Source organism: Mauremys mutica, chromosome 2 (assembly GCF_020497125.1).
Source record: "Mauremys mutica isolate MM-2020 ecotype Southern chromosome 2, ASM2049712v1, whole genome shotgun sequence".
NCBI classification, from domain to species: domain Eukaryota; kingdom Metazoa; phylum Chordata; order Testudines; family Geoemydidae; genus Mauremys; species Mauremys mutica.
In genome coordinates this window covers 116,122,301-116,138,346 of record NC_059073.1, presented here as the reverse complement: position 1 = coordinate 116,138,346, position 16,046 = coordinate 116,122,301, and positions in this window count along the sequence as shown.

Below are 16,046 nucleotides of genomic sequence, written 5' to 3'. Positions count from 1 at the left end.
GGCATGACAGGTCTTTTCTTTTTTATTTATACATTGGATGCTACAACGTATAACATCTGTCAGACACTCCAGTTTCTGTAAAATGCATTTTTCCAAGTAGGGGTTCCTTACAGCATAACTTTAAAGTAGGATGGCATGTGCTTGTAATTATTTGCACCTGGATTTATGCAAATGAATGTAAATCTATGCAACTATACAAGGTACTTTTATTTTTATTTTTCCCTCTCAGAAGATTTTTGGCTAGTATGGCTGAGACTTCCAGCAAGTGTGTTGTAAGTGGTGACAGTTTTGTGGTGTGGACACCTGTCCCATAGACTGAGACCATCTGTTTTGTTTTCCCACATACAAAGAGCAAAATATGTATCTTTCAGTCTAGTTGGCTTTTAGTTCAGATGGGAGCAGGGGGGAGAGAGAGTATAGGATCTCATATTCAGTGCCCTACACTGTGTGGGGTCATTTTCATGAGTGCAAAATAGGTGCAAAAGGCTACTAATAAATGAGAATAGTGGCATTTCCCACCCACTTTGTACAGGTCCAGGGCATCAGAAATCTTCATGGGGGAAATAGAACTCAGTAATACCTATAAACAGAAGGTGTATTTCTATATAGTGCCGAGTGCCCTTAAATCCAGTTGAAGTTGATGGAAACTGAAGGTGCTCAGCACCTCCCAAGTAGTTCTTGGGCATCTTACAGGGTCAGGCCCAAATGGTCTATTGCTGTCAATTTGTTTTATCTTTCTTTCTACCGGAGATGGAAAATCAACATGTGACCATTTGGTGGATTCTGCAGAACTCTATGAAGAGAGTGAAAGTGAGATCCAGTGTTCTGTGTGAAGCATTCCTTGGACCACTGGGCATTATTATTATTTGATTATTATTTATTATTTGTATTACCATAGCGTCTAGTAACCCTAGTCATGGACTAGGACTCCATTATGTTAAGCTCTGTACAAACAGAGAACAAAAAGACAGCCCCTTCCCTAAAGAGCTTACAGTCTAAGCAAGTAGAACCTAAGGAAATACAGCCCCAAGATATGCCAGATATCTCAAGTCAAGAAGGTGCCACTTTTAGGTTGGTTTCTGCTCACTGATTCTGTTAGGTGAACTAAAAGCTGTGTTATAGGACCCTGCCTCTATCTCTCCTTCAGGAGGAGAGGAGACCGTTGTATGATATGTGACTGTAGTTCAGGTGTTCATTAAAATAAAAAACAGACTAAAAAAGTAAATACTATAAATATCTTGCATTTAGATAGCACCTTTCATCTCAGAGTGCTTTACAAACTATACAAGAGTTACAACACCGCTGTTGGAAATGCGGCCATCTCTAGGATGGAACACAGCAACTGTTTAATGGTTCACAGCCACACTATACAAAAGTTTATGACAGGAATGAAGAACGCCACTCTATCCAACTAAACCAGGGGTTCTCAAACTGGGGGTCAGGACCCCTCAGGGGGCCGTGAGGTTATTACATGGGGGGTCACGAGCTGTCAGCCTCCACCCCAAACCCCACTTTGCCTCCAGCATTTATAATGATGTTAAATATATTTAAAAAGTGTTTTTTAATTTGTTAGGGGGATCGCACTCAGAGGCTTGCTGTGTGAAAGGCGTCACCAGTACAAAAGTTTGAGAACCACTGAACTAGTGAAGTGGCTTTCAACCTTTCCAAACCACTGTACCCCTTTCAAGAGTTGGATTTGGCTTATCTACCCCAAGTTACACCTCCCTTAAAAACGACTTGCTTACAAAATCAGACATAAAAATACAAAAGGGTCAGAGCACACTATGACTGAAAAATTGCTGACTTTCTCATCTTTACCATATAATTATAAAATAAATCAATTGGAATATAAATATTGTTCTTACATTTCAGTGTATAGTGTATAGAGCAGTATAAACAAGATGTAAGCAATTTTAGTTTGTACTGACTTCGCTAGTGCTTTTTATGTAGCCTGTTGTAGAACTAGGCAAATCTATAGATGAGTCAATGTAGCCCCTGGAAGACCTCTGCGTGCCCCCAGGAGTACATGTACCTCTGGTTGAGAACCCCTGCTCTAGAGAGAATTTTAAGTAACAAAATTTGATCACCCAAACTGGAATCCAGCTAGGTCATCACTTAATGAGTACAAAAAGGCAAGACCTCAGTTTTTTTCATCTCATTCAGAAAGACCCTGGGCCTAATTCTCCACTGCCTTTCAGCTTGTGTAGTCATTTACACCTGTGCAAAGTGAATGTAATATGCTACTGCCAGTATAAGGGAATGGTGAATTCTGATTTGGTAGCATTTTTCACCCACGTTGTACGCGTATAAATGACTGCACAGGGTACAAGGCATTAGAGAATCAGGCCTGGTATCTCTAACAGCACAATGCCTGATTCTCCTTTCACTTGTACTGATGTAGACCAGGATTGACTCCTCAGAGGTTGATGGAGTTACAAGTGGGTGAGTGAGATCAGAAGCAAAGCCCCATGTTCTATGTATGTTATATGGCCTCCATTACCGTAGATTCTGAGCACCTCGCAATTTTAATGGATTTATCCTCACATCACCCCTGTGAAGTAGAGAAGTGCTATTATCCCCATTTTACAGATGGGGAACGGAGGCCCAGAGAGACTAAACAACTTGCCCAAGGTCATACTGAAAATCTGCAATGGAGCAGGAAACTCGTCTTCAGTCTCCTGATGCCTAGGCTAGCACCCTAGCCACTGCACCATCCTTCCTCCCTGTTTGAGGTACTGGTTCAGTGCTTACTCAGAATGAAGAGGCCCATCTATTGAATTATCACTGCCACTTTCTGCAGCACCATAGGATTACCCTTTAAATACTGACCATTCCCGACTTGCTTCATTTACAAAGCTGACGTGGTCCAGACCTGTGTTGGTATAAGGGTGGGCTTTAAACAACAGGAGAAAAGAAGTAATGAAAAGTAAATTACCTCTTTGTGTTTTCCTCCCAATTTTTATTTAAATTGTTAAACATATAAGAAGGGCACCTACCCATGTGTTTGACATAACATGAAAAGACATTTTAAATGCAAAACTTTAAGATAACCCACCACACATACCCTTCATGTGACTTTCTCTGTCCATACACTTCCCTTTCCAATTCTGAATTCTCATTAAACAGGTATGAGTCACGCTTCGATTCAGATTCCCATATTTTATTCTTTTAGCTTTTGTTATTCTCTCACTATGAAATGAAACTTATGTTTTTGCTAACAAGTAAAGTCATCCTAATATGCCACAAGTTTGGGGAGGAAAATCACAGAGAATTATTTTTACATCCATTTATTAACAAAACTGGCATGAGGGTTAATTTAATTAGTGTTACTATATGAAAAATGCTCTGCACGATTCCATTCAAGAAGTGATTGCTTCTTTACATTCCATTTCAGTGTCTAAGAAAAAACATATTCAGGCATTTGCAACACTTTGTATAATTGCTGGCCATATAATCAGCTATATTTGTGAAATATTTAATGTTGGAATTAGGCTATAACCACAAAGAGTTTCTGTTCCTTTTCTAACAAACGTGATGTTTCACACACTCTAAATACTGTACAGCATTCAAGGATTCTGAGCTTTCTTGGTCACATGCTTTAGCTTCTTAGCAGAAAATGTACTGTTCATATAGATTTTTATTCCCTGAATTAATCATCAAAGGAGGAAGCAGGTTCATTGCAATCCAGTCAATATTCTCCTATTTCAAACATGTTGAACTCTCTTCTGCATGCCTGATTTCTGATGAAAACAGCCGTAGCAAAACTTCCACTTAAGCTCCTTGCTATCAGCTTATCCCACTGTTTATTGCCTGTACTTGGCAGCAAGCTTGAAATTACCACAAACTTCTGGGATGGCATTGCTTACTTGTTTTCATAGATCTTATTTCCTTTATTTAACAGTAATACTTAGCACTTATATAGTAAGGCTTTTCATCAAAGATCTCAAAATGCTTTACAAAGGAGAGTATTGTTATCTCTGTTTTGTGGTGGAGAAACCAAGATTCAGACAGGTTGTTATGGGAGGCCTAGGGTCTGATCCATTCCTCTGAAGTCAGTCAAAAGACTTCCATTGACTTCAGTGAGCTTTGGAAGGGAACAGCCTCCACCAGGTTTGTGAATAAGCCAAAATCCTTTAGGTTTCTATTTGTGGTTCATGGTAGTGGCTTTAGCATACTCATTGCTAACCTATACGTTGGATATTGGTCCCTTTGCTATGATAGACTGCAAAGCAGGGCATCATTTCAGAAAAAAATGTGGGGGATGGGGGGCAAAGTTGTGCCAGCATATAGAGCATTATATGTGATTATATTATATCCTGCAAAGTCTGGTACGAAGTAGAGGGGCAAAAAGTGGAAGGCAAAATAGAGCATATAGACCTATGAAAAGTCTCGGTGTCAGGGCAAATCTAGGTGTGTGGGGAGAGTGGGTTGGGGGGGGCAGCAACTGCCCTCTTACCCATAGCAAATGACACCCTGCTGCAAGGGAGTAGTTGACCACTCATGTAACTCCTTTTGGCACTGGCAATCAGTCAGAGAAATACATTGGCAAATAGGCCTGGTCAGTAGAAAAGGTACAGTGCTCCCAAGCTGGTAGAGTGAAGAGAAATTAATAACCCAAACTAAAATTTTGCTAGGACGCCAGTGCTGACACTCCCACTATAACAAAATGTTCCATGGACTCTAAGGCAGCTCCTCTGGCAGAACAGTTCTGATTTAAAGGGAAGAGTTCCATCACCCTGGGCTTTCCAGAAAGGAAGTTGGGCTCTGGGTAGTTAGGGACAAGTTTATTTTGGTGAGTTAGTCTTTGATCCCTTCTCTCTGCAAAGCTGCACACTGGGTGGTAAATTAATCCTGTGAGTTCAACCTAGCACACATTCAAGAAGAGAAGATAAAGTAGCTGATCCTATGATCCTACATTGGAATTACACTTTGGGCCCAACACTCCTCTCACTTACACCAGTTTTATCGTAATGTAACTCCTTTGACTTTGGTGGAATTATCCTTGACTTACACAGGTGTACATAGGCATCGAATTAGCCCTGTAACTGTAGGCAATGCACTGCTAAATTTCAGACAATAAACATAACTAAAAATCCCACTTGCATCTAGTTAAATGTATGATCTTGGAAATAAATGAGATGGGCTTGATCCTTCATTGCCTCAACCTTTGTGGAGTCATTAGCACCTCTGCAAAATGGGTGTAAAACATTATAGAAGGGGGTAGTATTTTATGCCCTTCTCAAACAGGTAACTGTGATGACACCAGATGCAAGACAGTGCAGAGTTGGGCCCATCTATATTTTATTTTAATTGGAGTGACTGGGGTAACCACACCTAACATGCACCTGGATAAGGAAAACTGTGTATTTAATGTGTACACAATACTATTTTCATTTGCGCCACTTATTATAGTAAAAGTGGCAGCAAATGCTATAGTTAAGGTTGCATTAACATTTCCATTCTCACTTATAATTTCCCCAAATTTTCTCCTGTAAGGCTGAAAATTTCCAGGCTCAGTCCCTGCCCAAAAGTAACTTTTTAAAAAACTTTCAGGAAAAAGAGTTCTGTTGTTTGTGAATACAAGTAGGGAGACAAAATATACTTTTCACCTTATAACAGTATTTTGTGGCCTTAATTTGAATAGCTATAACACCAAACCACACAGGGATAAAAAAAGAAAATTTTGGTTGGAAATAGTCCTCACTGATGCCAAGTGCTTTTGAGCGTCACTATGAACATTCATTTTGACTTGGCCAAGTTGAGATCTGTTGAAAATGTAACTCTGCACATGCTCAGTACACCTTGCACACAGTGTTTTTTGCTCAGCTTGTAAAGTGCACATCTAGGGAAGCTCACGTACATTTAAGTGTGGCTAACTTAACAGCACAATGACAGTCTACAGTGAATGAGGAATCGCTCCTGTGGACCTGTATAATCTTTTAACATTACTTTTTAAATAGAATCTCTTTACTTTTGGTCACTGTTTTTCCAACCTAACAAATGTGCGTTCCTCTTCAAAGACAACATACATACCAAGTTTGTATTATTATTATTATTTAAAAAGCTGTTTTCCAGTTATTGACGTTCAAAAATAAGTCTGCACAATTTTCTGAAGGTATGATGCTATGCAGAGAAATGACTTTAAAGATGGGTCTGTGGGGTTTTGATTTAGAGTAAAAAAGTGTTTTGTGTTTGCTTTCAACAGGATCCGCGGATTTCACTGGTGGTTATCGTTTTATTTGTGGTTGCTATTTTTATATAGCTGTCTTCATACATGTCTGTGGGGAATACATGACTATGTCTGGGGCCTTATGGTTACAGACCACTTTTTTTGAAAAACAGAGTTCAACTTACCACTGGCAAGTCATTCTGATGAGCGGCTGATGGTTCTTGGGGCACCCAGAACTATTAGTCGTCATCTTACCCCTTGCCTCCAGCATGAGGGTGTCTTGCCTGTGCCTGGCTGGGTATCAGCTCCCTAACTCCATCAGCCTGTCAGCCACTCAAATGTGCTCCCCTGGGTTATGCCAGCCCTGTCTTTACCTTATGGGTTAACAAGAGATGTACCCCAGTCCCTGAGTCCCTTTGAATCGTTCCCCTGTAATATCCAGCCCTTGACACTGGCTACTCACAGAAATGCCAGATCCTCTGCCCACCAAAGGATTAGTGTGCCCCAGTTTACTAGTTTTGCCTTAAACCACACAGCACTTTAAATTAAAAAAAGAAAGAGAAGTTTTATTACAAGAGAATGGAGAGTTAAGTAGAGACAAGAGAGTGTGGTGGAAACAAATGGTTACAATACAAAGCAAAAGCATAAAATGCAAACTTGTGTCTATACTTATTAATGGTTACCTTTCCTATGTAATAAGGTATGTTTGTCCAGCCCACCCCAAAAGTTCAGTCTGTTGCAGAGCTTGCTGGCTTCACAGGAACCAGGATCCAATTTTTCATAAGAAAACCTGGCTCCTCCAGATGTCTCCTCAGTGAGAGGATCCAGAGGGTCTCTCCTTCCTCTGTGTTATACTGAAATAGCTTTCTGTTTCTATTCATAGCCCCTGTCTTGTTGTAAAGTTCTTTTTTGCTTTTTTTGCTTTTTTTTTTTTTTACCTTCAAGTGGTTCCCATTGTTTGCATTTGCCTCTGACGGTTTTCCATTGGAAGTCTTGGGATTGAGCAAGGTTAAACAATTGAGCTTTTCATTGCTTCACTGGCTAAACAGGATGGGGTTTAGCATACATAAAATATAAATACATTATTCCTTAAATTTTACCTGTACATATATAATCACAAAGATTGAGTCTTGACAAATTACAAACTTTCTGTAGATATCTTACATGTTACTCTTTATGGATAAATAACCTGTAAGACATGTTTGGTGTAGTGAGTTTGTCAGGTCTGAGGTAAGAGTTGTTTCCAAAAACTGGGGACTCTTTGCAAGGGGTCTCTGTGTCCGTACCTGGGAAACCCAGATCACTCTTAATTTCCTTTCTCCATTGTTTTAAATATGTCTAAATGTGCTGGCATGTGATGCTTCATTTTGATCAGAGCAACTTTATGCTGAGAATTGTGGTCTCCCTGGACTGTGTCTCAGTATGGAAAATGAGGGAAGTCACACTTTACTCAGTAGAACTATGTGGGTCACATTTGGCTCATAGGATGCTTCTTCTGTGACTAGGCATTTATCTGAAGGAGTAGGAATGGGTGTGGGAGAAACACCGCATAATTAGCTACAGTACATTTCCAGCACACAGGACGGTTAACTATTTAGCTGTTTATGTAGACACATAAACATACTTCCAGTGTCCGTAGGCTCTCCCCACGCCCCAGGCCTGTCAAAAAAAAGAAACAAAACTCACTCTGATCAGCTATTGGAAGTTTTGGTTTTGGTTTCTATTTGATTCATACAAAAGCAGCTGAAAATCACCCTGGTGAGCCAAAAGTTTCTTCTCATCTAGGTATTAATCTTGGTATTAATTAAATGTGATAATTAAAAATACAGACTTCTTTCTCCAGGTGGAAAACACCGAGCTCCCTGTAAATTGCTCTCTGCTAGTTGGTCCTCCCAAGCAGCTATAGTTCATTTCCCTGTTCCTTTATATTCCCCTGTTGAGCTACAACTCCAGACACAGTAGGTACAGAATGATTATTTATGCTAGAAGTTCTTCTCTGTACAGACTTCAGTTCTAATTCAGAATTGTGCAGCTCAGGAGAGGCAACCATGGTGGCTTTGGGGTAATGTTGGGGATGCAAAGGTGGCTTTAAGCCTCTGTTGCACCTATGGAATTTAGTGCCCTGTTCCTGGCATGTGTTAGAGCAGACCCAAGGGCTGATCTAATGTGCAGTAGTGTAGACCAACTCTCTGTGGACTGTGCCACAGACCCAGAATAACTGGAATGCAGAGAGCTGTAGCCATGCACTCCTCCCCCTGCCATATCTCATCCTTCTCCTCGCACACCCTTATTTCAGGGACTGGATGGGAGTGGGGTATTGCCAGTTAGCCAGCTGTATGTCACAGCTGCAATTGCACTATGCTGTGGATATTCCACAGGGCCGGTTAAGCCAGCTTTGTGCAGCCACATGACTGCAGCTAAGCTGTCATAAAGCAGCTATAGTGGAGCCCAGATCACAGCCCTTGCTTTCTTTCAAGAAAAAGACTCCATTTTCCCCCCCTTCTTTTTTTTTTTTTAACATCTTTTTCAAAGATATGCTTAGTGAACACACATCCATTTGGGTTTTTTTAAACTTTGCATTTGATAAACAGGAACCTGATATGGGTCATTTATTTGGAGCTTAATTGCTACTTTTGTAGATTTGCTTTTTGTAGTTCTTTAATTCGCACAGGAACTATGTGCTCTAAGGAACTACACTAACTTCACAAGATCAATTTCTGTCAGTGCATAGTACATTCTTTGTAATGGGGCATCTGGTCGTTTCCTTTCTGACCATCTCAGATGCAGAGTTTTCGTCTAACTTTTGTGGAAGATCAAAAAGAAGCATCAGCCTCTGAAGCTGACCGTGGTTTGTGGGAGGAAAAAATATGCCCGATGCAGTTATATTTGTAATTCAGTTGTAGCTTCAAAGGGGAAAAATGGATTTTGTACCTTTATTGCTGCTTTATTATGTATGACAATGGCCTAAAAAGTTGTGATTTCCCCTGCCTCAATAAAGGTTGGTTTCTGCTTGCTTTCTGAAATCAAGTATGTAAAGTGTGCTCTTCCCTACTTTAATCTAGGAGACTTGTTAGGAGCCTCAGAAATGTGAATTGTGAGCTTTAATTGAAGTAGTAGGAGGGTAATGAATCCTAACAAAAATGTCTATTTTCTACTTGTTTTTCAGTTATTTTAAGTTAAGTAGGCATTTGAAGCTCTTTGTTGTTAACAGTCTGCATACAAATCACTTCCCCTCTCAGTAAATCAGGTTTCACTTCCTCGCTGCTCTTGATGCCATAATCTAGCTGTTCTCCACTTTCTACAGAATCTTCTAGGATAGGCATATCCTGAATTCCTTGGGGAGAACAAGCGGAAAATATTTTCCCCCCCTCAATTCTTTTTGTAGGCTTTCTTTATATATCGTCAGAAGGTCACAATTCCAATATTTTTTCTCTGTAAGACACCTTTCACATTAAACTAGAGTGACCATTTTATTTAGTATTCATTTCTTTTGTTTAAAAAATGGAGCAACTTATCCACAAATCCCCAAGGATGTTTTGATGACATTTTTGCAAAAGGTTGCAGAGAGGCACATGTGCAGTGGGCAAAGTACCATCAGAAACTGAATAAAATGAAAGCGACTCTGACTGTCAGTTCCAAGTACACTAAGAGGATACAACTGTCTTGGGAGGCATCCTGCTAGTGTAGTACATGAGCATCTCCAACGTATTTCTCCTCAACACCACTATAGAGAAGGCAGTACTATTTTCATTTTATATGGGGAATTCAGCAAGAGAGAAATTAAATAACTTGCCAAAAGTCCCACAAGTAGCTTGTGACAGTGGTGGGATTTGAACCCAAAAGTCTTGAGCATCAGGTTAGTGCCTTAACCACAATTACCATTCTTCTTTCCATTAAATTGCTTAAACTTTCTCACTCCTAATCCCCAAAACCACTAGTTTTCTTGTAACCCTCAAATTCCAGAATTTTTTTGTGGCATTTAAACCAAAAGGAGCACTGCAAATATATACTTTATTAATTTTTTAAAGATTATTGAGCTGTACATGGCCAAAGATAGCATTTGCATGCAGTAGGCCTGAATGACAATTTTACATTTAAAAAGATATTGAAAGCAAGTATGATTTATACATTCGGTTGCAATAGTTCATTAATTGCACATTCCACAATGTTGTATACTCAGTAAAACCAAATTACAGTAGCTGTTACATTTGGAAAGTGATCTTTGCAACCAGAAGAGGGTAGAAACAACTTTTCATTTTTCTTAGAAAAAAAAAGAAATCTTAGATTCTAAAAAATGAACCAATCTTCTTTCACTTGGGATTTATTTTTTTTTTAACAAGCTATCATTCCTTGAGTGGCTTTTATGCAACTACTTGTTTCTCCAATCTTCTTGTTTCCTATTCCTTTTTGGCTATGTCAGCACTTGGAGCTGGAGGATGTGGTTTCCAGCTGGAGGAGGCTCTTAAGGAGCTAGCTCACTAAAACTAGCGTAGCCAGGGCTGTGCAAGCGGTGGGAGGTGCTAGCTGCCCTGAGTACATGCTTAGAATCTCATCAGACAGGGACTTGGGTCAGTTAGCCCCTCCTGCTGCTGGCACCACCATAACTGCATTCTATTTTTAGCATGCTTTCTCAATCAGAGCTAGCATGGGTATGTCTCCTTGAATGGAAAATTATACCACCAGTCCCACGTATAGACATACCTTGATTCTCATTTTCCCCTTTTTCTGGTCCCCCTGTCATGGAAATAGCATTGCAACCCACTTCAGTTGAGAAATACCGAAGTAGAGCAATTGGTGAATGTTAAATCTGCACCTGCTGTGTGGGGGATATGTGCATCCACCCTTTCTTAGCATGTCACACACCCCACAGGGGTGAGGTCAGCATTTTGTTCTTGCCCTGCTTCTGGGACAACCCAGTGATGCACAGCCCTTTGCTCAGGATTTGTTGCAAAGCCCCAGCTGGGTCCTAAAACACTATCGTATCACAACATTGGTCCTCCTTATTGAGGGGGAAACCACGTTGGAATCCCCCAGTGTAAAATACCAAACGTGTTATTTTAGTTCAACCTGGGAAATACAAGCTACGCACAATTTTATTTTTCTTTAGAGTTGAGGAGAAGCCACAGACCAAATAATAAATAACCACATTTGCATTCTTTGCATTTTAACACACATGTCATTATTTGGAGTTTCCTAATGCTCTAAAATAGACATTCTTGAATGTGCATAATTTGAAAAAAGCCAACAACAACTGGGATAATGCGGCTGTTAAAATGTTAGAACTCAGTTTCTTTTTCTCCTTCCAGCTATCTGAAGCGGGTGATGCCTGCAGAAGACAACGAGTCTGTTATTACGGCTGCAGCTCATGCTGTAAATCTGTTGGATATGATATGATTGAACAGTGGTTCTCCTAGAAACAAAACTAAGAGATACATTTTCAAAGCATTACATAGTCTGGGGTCTTTTGGCTGACACGCAAAATCAAGACCTGACCAGTTCTGGTGGTTAAAGATATCCAGGATACATTTTGCAAGAGGAAGGGTGTTAACCCCTATGTTCTGGCTAAATTCCAAGTTGGGTAATTATTACATTCTGCATAGCTCCAGTAAATTCAGTTGGATACGGTATTCCTCCTCCCTAATTCTCCTAAACTGTCTGGGGCGGTGTTATTGTGGGTGGTATAAAACAGCTGTTGCATCCAACCTCAAAGATGGCAGCATTTAAGTACTAGTCTCAATATACTTTCAAAGGACACGCAGGAATTGCCTAGAGGGGCCCTGGTTTGTTTTCAGTCCCTTCTACGCACTTATGAGCCTCTTGCTGCTCACCCCTCCCTCACTACATTCCCCCTGCTCCCATCCCTAACAACTTCTAACTAAATAAATAAATGCTGGATTGCTACAGCTGGGGGGGGGGGGGGTGTTGGCTCCCAGAGGGCTGCCCCCAACAAAGCGGGGAGGGGAAGTCCCCAAGTGTGACCTCCCTGTTTGCATGTCCCTCAGCACTGGCTCTGCTGCATTATATTGTAGTGGATGAAGTGAAGTTTGTTTATTTTGAACGTGGTTGTAAGTCAGTAAAGAGCTGTGTGATCCTCCAGATGAAAGGCGGGTCAGATATTATTTAGCAGCACAAGCTCCATGAGTCAATGGAAGTTGTGTGGTTTAGAGCCCTGAGAGGCTATTTGATAGCGTACTCCTCATTTTCAAATCTGTGAAGCAAATCCCCATTCTTGGTGAATAATTCTCTAACAGCAATCCCCTGCCATCAAAATAGATGCAGTAACGTGCTGTAGCCCTTACAGTGGGTTACATGATGAGAACTTGGAGTGAGTTCTGTGATTCACAAGCCAAAAATAATATGCTGCATTTAAACACTGTTAGCTCTGTGATGCAAACTGACAAAAGCCAGTAAAATTTAAAGGGACCCTGTCAAAGCTGGACTAAAGTTAAACCTACCAGCTGTGTTTTGGTGAGTGGGTGTGCATGGTCACGTGATGTGGGCCCTCTGGCTCTTCTTGCCTGCTTTGTTCCTTGTGAATAGTCAGGGTATGGTAATATTCAAGGACTCTGCTGCCTTGTCAAGTAATATATGGGAGTAGGAGCCTCGTATTTAAATATCCTGCCTGGTTTCGAGAACAGAGCAGAGCCCAAGTGGGAAGTGAGCATCATACTCACGAACTCATGACCTTTATTTATTATTTGCATTACAGTAGTGCCTAGATGCCCCATGTATGATCAGGGCCCCATTGTACTAGGTACTGCCCAAAGATGGACCCCGCCCCAAAGGACTTACAGTCTAAATAGGTAGACAAAAAGGTGGGAGGGGAAACAGGCACAGAGAGAGGACGTAACTTGCCCTGGGCTATTGAGCAGGTCGGTGGCAGAGCTGGTAAAGAAATCCAGGTCTACTGTGTCCCAATCCAGTGTCTTGTCCATAGGGCTGTGCTGCCTCCTTGAGGTGTGGAGGACCATGTAAAAACTTCATACTTTGGGTTTGCATCTACTGTTGTTGGGTCACTGTGATGGGTGATTTCAATGAAGACTCTGTCAGCTCCCCTTGTGGGTGGGGCGGTGATGGCGTGGCTGCCCCTCACTGGTAGAAAAGGAGTTAAAAGCAGCCCTAGGGAGGCTGCGTCAGAGGCAGCCAATTAGAAAGGGGCTGAGAGAAGCAGCCAATCATGGCCCAGCAGGCCCATATAAGAAGGGATGCAGGACAAAGCAGAGTTCAGTAGCTGACTGGAGCTTGAGGGGAGAAGACCAGGCTCCTAGCAGGAGGAAGGAGCGCCAGCACCAGGTGCAGTTGTGTTGCAAGCAGGGACCGGGGAGCTAGAGATCGCTCCTGGGTGGCTGGTAGGGCCTGCAGGCTAAGGCCCTGGGGTAAGAGCAGAAGAAGGTGCTTGGAGCCACATGGGAAGCAACCCTGGGACAATGGACGGCAGTTGCCACTGAGGGAAGTGGCTGGACAGTAATTGCAGGTCCCCCAGAAGCGGGGAAAACACAGAGTGTGGCACAGTCGGAGGGCAGTGGCACGGGTCCTGGAACAAAAATTGATGGCGGCGAGGCACCACCAGAGGAGGCACCCTGGAGAGCAGTACTAATTCCCAAGACAACCAGCAGGAGGCTCCAGAGTGGTGAGTGAACCCTGTGACAGGAGGACAGGCAGATTTAGTCAGGGATGAGGAGGGCAGTATGAATGAAAATATGTATGAAACAGAGGGTAAATGCTTGGGCCTGTCCACTGAAGGAGTGCACTTCGTACAATCAGATCCATAACTGCACCCACATTTCAAGAGTGATTTCAGCTAGGTGGTCCAAAGCCTGCTCTATAATACTTGTGCAGTTACACAGGTGGAGATACTCCAGGTTTATGCTTTGTGCTTAAGTGATATTAAACAGAATTCTTTACCAACACAAAGGATGTGTAATTGTGGTTCCAACCGTCTCCTCTGTACCTGTGAATGCAGCTTCAGAAGGGAGTTTGCTGCAGCTGAATGGGGAAAAAACAGATGTGAGGAGGGGAGATGTCCTGGGAGGAGAGAGAGAGGAGGAGGGAGAAAATGAGACTCCCCTCTGCTAGCCAGGGACCCACAGGATGCAACCTCTGCATGTTAGCAAGAGACAAAGGGTTTCTGCGCAGAAAGGCGATTGCCACACAACTCCCTGGTGTATGCAAAAGCAGACAGACTAATACCTTACCCAGCACCCTGCTTTTTACATAAATGCAAGAGACTTCTCTGTGTGCACCCAGTTATTTAGAAAATACATACTGCATAGACCTGATCCTGGCCTTGCCCACACTGCTCTAAATAATGGATAACTCCAATGAAGCCATGGAGTTACATCAGTGTGGGAGAAGACTCCAGCGCAATCAGCACAGCCTTGTCTTTAGAAAAATCCACTGATTTGGTGACTCATCCTGCTAAAGTGCAGTATTTATTTAGTCATCATACCATACCTGAGGTACTCTCGGGGCTGCCCAAGGTGGTATTTAAACAATACTTCATATGGCGCATGCTTACAGACCCACATTGCAGCAGCATTGTGTACAGAAATTCATTGGCAAGCCTGAGCATGGAGTTGATCCCACCTGCTATATCAGGTGTTCCTTTTTTCTGAGAGTGCATTTCTACACTGTTTTCCTTATATTTGTATACTTTATTCCCATTTGGAATAGAGGGCTTTCGTTGAAGCTGTGATTCCACCAAAGCTACACACCTTGGCCAAATTCATTTCTGGTATAGGAGCCTACGGCTGTGCCAATTTATATCCAGACTAAGTTTAGCTCCTTGTCCTCTTGAAGCAAACATAGTCTTTTTCCCTTTGTAATAGGAGACATCCTCTGGCCCTGTGCCTCTACTACCTGTGTGTGTGGAGGGATATTTATGTGTATATATTATTGTTGCCCCTTTGCTGAGCAGTAGCACAATTCAGGTCCTTCCAGGCTGGTTTCCCCGTGTGGAGCAGAAATTAGTGATGCGGAGTCACATTTTCTTAGTGTAATTTGTTCATTTACAAAATGTACATGAGTCCTGTTTCTGCAAACATACAACAAATAGGAAACTCCCTCCTTGCAGAAACCTCAGGTAAGGCACCTCTGCCCTGTCCCCAGAAATAGCTGTCTTGTGCCTCTGACTCTTTCACGGTTTCAGTGTTCCTCTTCTTGACACAGGCCTCTGAGTTTTACACCTTGAAAACCTTTAGTCCAAGATTGCTCATGGAGAGATCACATGGTCTCGAAAGGTGAGCCTGGCCTTCCACCCTCCCTTTGTGACACAAGGGAGCCTCAGAGCTTCACCTGCCAGGCAAAAGGAGAGAGCTTTGATCCCACAATACCCTGAACAGCTGGGCAGAGATTGGAAATTCTGTCTTGTGAAAGATTTCAAAGTTTCAGAATTGTTTTTGTTCAGATTCGGAATGAAACCCCCAAATTTAGAAATTCTTCACAAAAGAAAACTCAGGGGATAGGGAGAATCTTTTGGCTCAATCTAAACATTTCAATGTTGATCTTTTACAACTGTATATTTTATTATGATACAAAATCAAAATTCGAAAGAAAATTGTTTCAACATGAAAAATCAAAATTTGTTCCAATTTTTTTTGTTTTTTCCTACATGAAACTTCAGCAAAATCTACATGATTTCACAACGTGTTTCAATGTTGACAGAAGTGTATATTCTGACAGAAAATAGTTCTGTCTTTTATTTTATTTTTTAATCAGTTTTAATTATTGCATAGTATCTTTAGTCTTCTTTTTGGGACATTTCCCCCTAGGTGCTTATACATCGACTCTTTTTTATATTATTATGGCAAAAGGTGCTCATTAAAGCATATTGTAATGGAAGATTTACAGCATTGCTTGCAATCTAGTATCTGATTTT